Raw genomic sequence first — 7,440 nt, forward strand, 5'->3', positions numbered from 1 at the left:
AAGACGGAGTTACGCCGAGATAAAGATCGGAGGTGGGGAGATGTTTGTAAGAGGCCACTTTACAATCTGTGTCTCCTGGGTGTGTGTGTGGAGAATTCTTCACTTTGGGTGGAAGTTCTTTCAGAGTTATACTTGGCAAGGTGACCAATTACTACATGCCAGGCATGAATAATTAACGAGTTGGCACTTGTGCTCTCTTTGTTTGTTCAGGTTTCAGAAAAAAGTGGGGTTATTTTTGGGTGGTACTGGTCCTGTTTGGTCACAGGAGGATGAGCATAGTACATTATTTAATTTTACAACTTCACTAAAAGTCAACTAATTTGGAGTTTCATTTTTCTCTGGTCACCATGGGTACCGATATCTTTTGTGCTGAGTTGTCAAGGTCAGTTTTTCTGTCTCATATGGGAGCTCAAGTGATTTGAAATGAGGCACAAATAGGGGTGTGTATATGCAGTACTGTTACAAACTAAAGAATAACAGTGTGAGACTACAATTACAGAGTTTGTTGTGTTGGCTTCTGACCTTTTGCCATCGGCATCTGAAATCAAAGACTTTGATCTCTGACAGTTTCCAGTTTAAACTAACAGATTCTAGGAATTAATGCCTCCAGGTTAAACTATTGTTTTTGCAAAATGTTTTATGATGATATTTTCATTGTGATTGTTATCACAATCCAGGTTTGTTCTCAGCATTCCAGATTTTATGATCAAAGGGCCAGACATGCAAAAGGACAAGGATGCTGTGACATTCAAGACTTCTGTGGTCATTGTTGTCTTCATTTAGACATTCAGTTTCTACAGGGAGAATCAATGCTCTTTCAAAAGAAACCAAAAGTGTACAGATGTTCAGGCTTTTTCTCCCAGAGTAAAAATGGCCACTCCAGGAGAAAAATAACCTAACAACAACCAGGGTTAAATCAGGAGAATTTATCCTGGGATAGCAAATGTCTAAACATGTTGTGATTTTAGGGAGGTAGAAACATTGGGTGCATTTACACATTTAATTGGGATGTAGCAATTAACTATAATTTCTCCTGGGCACAGCATTTACATGTGTGCCTGGGACCACAGCAGGCTGAATCAGGGCAGAACAGCCCCAGCATAGCAGGTGTCACACCCCATAACGCCGGTGCACCCTTGACCTGCAAGCCTGGGTCGGCACAACCGGCTTGGCATGAGGAGTGGGATTTATGACTGGGCAGGTGGGTGATAATGGTGAGCAGGAGTCAGGATGATTTAAACACAGCGTGATGTTTTCACAAAAGATTTATTTTACTTACGCTTCTGATGTGCTTGCAGCGTAGGGAGAGGAGTTGATTTATTCATTCAGTTACAGCATGCAGATATCATGTTACCCAGCATTTACAGGGTGGGTAAGACAGTTGCTTCCAAGCGATTCATATAAGCCGTTGCAGTCTGCAGATTACCGAGAGCTCTTGATAAGAAAGATAACGTCAGAGATAGAGAGATAAACGGGGATACGCCAGAAAGATAAAGTAGGCAGAGAGAAATATTTGTGCACAATCTGTTCTTCTTGAGTGTATACACAGTTCTCTGCTTTGGGCGGAAGTTCTTTCAAAGTTATACTTTCCGCAGGCGACCAATTACTATACACCATTTATAAATAATTAATAGTTGGCACTTGTGCTTTCTTTGTTTGCTCAGGTTTCATAAAAAAGGTGGGTTATTTTTACTTGGGTGGTACTGGTTCTGTTTGGTCACAGGATGGCACACGTAGCATATTTAATTTTACAACTTTACTAAAGTCAGTTAATCTCGTTACTATAGGTACTTTATCTTTTGTGCTGGGCCGTCAAGGTCAGTTTGTGTCTTTCATATGAAAAGCTCAAGTAATTTGAAATGAGGCACAGATAGGGGTGTGTATATGCAACACTGTTAATACAGAGGGATATATTACAATTACAGAGTTTGCTGTGTTAGCCTCTGACCTTTTGTCATCTGACCTTTTGCCATTGGCATCTGAAATCAAAGACTTTGATCTTTGACAGCAGGGAGCTCAGGAGGCCAGCCTGCCATCCTGAGGCTGCTTCACCCCAACTTATTGTGTTGTGGAGAGGATGGCTGGGGCACAAGGGCACTACAGTGAAGGGCTAGCTGTCAGGCAGCCCCCACACTGAAGCACCCTCATGCCCCAACCAGCTCCAGTCACTGTCTCCACATGTGTTTCAGCACACCATAACTACTCTGCTGTAGGATAGTACTGTCTGGGATAAGTAGCGTCTTACAGCGAGTTAATTAATTTACTGCACCCTAATATGGGCACACATGTAGACAGTGATGCTTTGCTGCAGAATGAATTAGTCCACTCCACAGTAAAGTGTATGTGTTGCACCCATTGATGCTAATCTTGCCTTTCATTTAAAAAAGTACCTATGCAGTCATGGTAATTCTTAGTTGGAAATTATAGGCTATTTATTTCTGGTAACACATACAATATGGCCAGTATTTCTCAAAGTGAGAGAGAATCAGGTGTAACATGATGAGTATATGTTATCTAATGACTTTAATATAAAATGAATAAATATTTCTTGGAGCATGGACTGAAGCCCAAGTCTCCACTTTAGCTATCGCTGGTTGCTAAAGCTGTAAAATAGTTTCTCTGAAGTAAAATTACTACCAAGTACAAAAGTAAAATCCCAGCTATGATACCAGCTCTTCAGACTGATGGTGTGATATTTGCTGACCTCAGAAGAATGCCTTAGCCACTATGCTAGAACAGCATGATTAGGGCATTCTTTTGAGAATTGCTCTCTTTTGCCCAATATATCTTTCAGGATTTCATACAGAGGGGAACAGCTTCAACAGGAGGATAACTGTTCCTATCAGCACCACCCCTAAGCAGTCTATTGCCAATAGGTTAAAGATATTATTAGTGGTAGCAATCACTTGATTTGAGGATGATCTCTACCACGACTCATTGATAGATCTTGAGGTGACTTCAGAGTCCAATCCTTGAGCTACAGCTCCATCCACAGATGTTGCAGTTCTTACCACAAGGGAGAGTAGATCCGAGGCTAGGGTCTCTCCTTTTCCCTCCTTTGCTCCCTCTTCTTTGTTCTGAAGGCAACATGCTTTACCTTGAAGCAGTCTGCTGCTTAGTCGAGGTTGTGGTGCCACTGGATCTAGTCACCACAGCCTCATCCAAGTCACCTCTGCCCAGCTCTTGATGTCAGCATCTGTTTTCTTGAGGTATGCCTTTAATGTGTCCTCTTTGCATTTCCTCTAGCCACCACAAAATCCCAGGCCATAATTAAGCAATCACCAGGGAGATGGAAAATGTGGATTTGGAACTGTAGGCAGGGGTAGAATTGAACTTGAATCTTGCACATCCTGGGTGAGTGGTCTAACCACGGAGCTAAAAGTGATTTGCACCCACTTTATTTTTAAGAGCTTATGAGACTTTCAGCATGGCTTCATAGCTGTGATTCTTGAGTCATAAGAGGTGATGCACTTTCTCCGAGCGCTGAAAGGGGAAAACTTAGCACACACCCCTATCCTCACCACTTCCTGTGAACTGATTTAGGTGTTTGCAGCCATGAATATAGCCAAAGTGTCCTGCCTTATGGGTTGATTCACATAAAGTCAAACTGATGGATGGTTGTGCCTCCTGGCATTAACTGGTGCTTACAGACAAACAGAATTCAGTGCAATTGAGTTAGGAAGGAAGACACTGAATTTTGTCCTGTCCTTGGTATTCAGGAAATGAAAAGATGTGATGATAAATTGGTATGTTATTTCTTAACAGTAGTGTAACTAAGGCAGGATGAGGGCGGCTGCTGTCTTGGGCAGTGACTTTGTGGAGAGAAAGGGGATGAAAAAAGAACCACTGCTACTACAGCCAAACAATCATGCCAACAGCACAGTGGCAGCCAGAACTCACTGCTGTGCCCATGTGTCACGGATGCCGTGGGTGCCCAGCTTCCTTGTTACACCTCTGTCCCTTACTTCAGATTCCTTTGATAGTAACTGTACTTAAACATGAGCTTACTTTCCCCCATCTCTAATTCTCCTAACATAATGATAACCCCTTCCAAAATCTCTGTGTGCACACCCTTACTCCCACTCCCATGGAATCATTAATTGAGGGCAGGATTTAGATAATTAATCATGAGCAAAATGAAATGCCCAGAAACACAGAAAATGTATATATTAAAAAAAGGAATATTGTGCAAAGAAAATGGGCAAAAATATGACCTCTCCAAGTTAGTTACTATGGGAGGAGCTAAATTTAAAAAGCAACTCTATGATAAATCATTTATATGTCTAGATTATGGTATAGTGATAGAAGATTGCTTTCAGTTTAAAATTTAATTCTAGAGCATTTTGGTAATATTCTGCATTACCATTTAAATTAGTAGAGGGGATGTTGTGGTAAACTATTGCTAAGCAAAGTGTATTGCCTTGTTTTCCTCACTTGCCAATCCATATTTAACTTACACTGTTTCAAGTGTAATTTGTTTTGTCTTGCTCAAGACTAATCCTATAACACCAGATATCACCAAAGCATCAAAAGAGTAGGAAAAGAATAAATCCTTTCATTCCAACTTAGTTGATGCTACATAGCCTCCAGGAGTGAAGCTATAACAGCAGCTATAGCCATTAAATTTATTTTGTGATATACCCTTTTCATCATGGGTTTGACAGGGTTCTTCTCCCTCAATCCAATAGTCTATGGCATTGGGCTGAAATACATTTTCAATAAAAATCTTGCCCATTTATAAACAAAGGTGAACTAATCTGACATTTGCTTGCAATATAATGGAATGAAATTACTGTCTAAATAATGCATCAGCTATAGATCTGTACTATTAAGTGTAAGGAGCCTGGTTAAATTTGTAGCTGGAGTCTGCTTCACACAGAATCAGTATCACACTGAATCATAGACTGCAATCATTCCAAAACAATCCATAATGTGATATAATTAATCTCCCTCCTAACTCCTGTATTGTATATAGTCAATAAATATGGTACATCTTCTAAACTTCCTCATACATAACCCAGAGAACCCATCACACAACAGACTGTTTGTTCTACATACTTCCTTACATCATCTCTCAGTTTTGTCGTAAGCCAATGTATTACTAATGCTAGCTTTAAGGACATAAGTCAAAATTTTGACTTGTGAGGTAAAACTAGCATATGCATAACTTTGGAAGAGCTAAACTTTAATTTGTATGTCCTTTGGACAGCCTTACTATCAATTTTTGGAGAGCATAATGGGCCCAGCCCCGTTCAATCTCAACTGGTGCCTCTGAAGTGCTACAAAATAATAACTAATAATTTAGCTTGAATATAAAAATTCTTCATAAGCTGTATACATCACAATACTGCATTGCTGAAAAACAGCCACTCTGGGGATGTAGTGAAACAGCCAATACACACTACATAGATTAGACAGTAGGCTGAAGGAGGAAGTTCGTACAAAGCAATCGGGATTCTTAAGTGTAGCTCCTGTTCATTCCACATAATGCTTAAGGTATCATCCGTCTAACTCCTGTGATATAGGTTCTAGGTCTTTCAGAGTCTCTACCTTAGGTTTAACTGAAGCAAACACACTGTAGCCTATACCATTAATACAATGATATTTATCCATATCCATAAAGTTTGAAGGAAAGAAACTTTATCTATGGCCTCTCTAGTAAAGGTATTCTTATTGCATTTGAAGAATAATGCAATAGTAGGAGGTAGAGTAAAATTTCTTCTTATGAAAGCTATTGTATAAATACCCTCCCTAAGGCCCCTAACTTAGGAGGTAAAACATTTTCAGTCTTGTGCAATACATTCAAACCTGTTTGTATCCTAGCCAAACTGAAAAACAGTGCAAGCCAACAGTAAGGATTATCTTTGAAGTAATTCTTGTTCTACCAGTAGGCCTGCCAGAGAAATTAAATGAAACAAATATGCAGCAACCTGCAATTGCCTTTCTCCCTAAGCCAAAAAAAGCCTTTGAACTTCAGATACTGAGGTCTGCTTTGTATCTACTATCCATCATATATCTGAGTGAATCCTGAATACGTTAAATGAAATATGTTGTTATTGTAGGCCATTGGTCCTGCCTCCCTTATTCTATCTATCAATCAGTCAATCACAATTCACCCTTTGAAGCTGGCTGGGATTTAATTAATTAGCATGCTATAGAATTCCTGCTGTTTTTCTAAGTATTCCTACCTAACAACATACTAGTTCTACCTCTTTTGGGCAACAACAAAAAATCCATGTTTTAATATATTTTCAGATTTCATTATTATGCTTCATTTTGATTAGCACTGATTAGAAAGTGCTAAAGTGGCATGTTTCTATTGCATGTCTTTCAGCTGATCAAGAACAGAAACTAAACAGTGAGCATACCGTTTGACACATTAACTTTTACCTCTCTATTCTACCTCCTCCCATGTCTACCTTTCCAAATAATTTCTGTGAGTTTTAGCCATTCTGTTCTTATATCTGGTTGTCTCTGTCAGTTGACCACTGTTTGCTGATTGGGTAAGTCAGGATTCCCTAGCAACAGGTTAATTGATTGCAGCTGTAAATATGTATCTCTAAGTACTTAAGGTGAAAGGAACTATGTAAAAATAAATCTAAGAAATCAGATAAAATTGAGGAAATAAAGGGAAAATAGTGTTGTGAGCTTCATGGAGAAATGTTAGAAATAAAAGTGGGGGAAAGCAAGAATCTTTCAAGCTCAAAAATAAAAAAAAGACCAATTTTTAAAAAAAATTAAAGATTGATTTTTAGCAAACATTTTATGGAAATATTTTTCAGAATACAGGCTCAGAGATCATTGTCTTTTCACACACTGCTTGTTAATTAAAATTGATACATTCCAGTTGATATATAAATATAGGGATTTTACATCTCTGTTACAGCTGGAATACTTTTAAGAGATCCTCATATACAGATATCTGCAAAATTGGTTTTAAAAAAATGGTAGGGGGGAGATGTGTCCACCAGTTTAAATGCATATAAATTAAAACTCCCTGCAATTTCATGCAGTCCTTAAAGAGAGATATTTCTTCACTAGGATCCAGATCCAAAAAAAGAACATAGGCTCTCAAGGTGTGATTTAAGTAAAACTCACAGATCTGTTGTGTGTGACTCTACATAGGATCTGTTGTTTGTTACCTTTAAGCTCCTCAGCCACTTAAATTCTGATGCTACATGCACAGAAAGGGCTAAGCAGCTGGGTGCCTTGCTCAAATTTAAACCTGATCAGGGTCCAAAAAATCAAGTGTTCCTATCCCTGAAGACTTCTGGAGATTCAGTTTGGTAGGCATTCTCTGAGTATACCTAACAAATCACCCTATAAATATTTTGGAAGCTTCTACTTTCTTTTATAGCATGGCTGAAGAAGCAGCTGCCAATCCCTTCTATATAATACATTATTAGGAATAATAATGTTAATAATAATTATTATTATTGT

This window comes from Crocodylus porosus, unplaced genomic scaffold (genome assembly GCF_001723895.1).
Source record: "Crocodylus porosus isolate Cpor-Errol unplaced genomic scaffold, CroPor_comp1, whole genome shotgun sequence".
Classification (NCBI taxonomy): Eukaryota; Metazoa; Chordata; order Crocodylia; family Crocodylidae; genus Crocodylus; species Crocodylus porosus.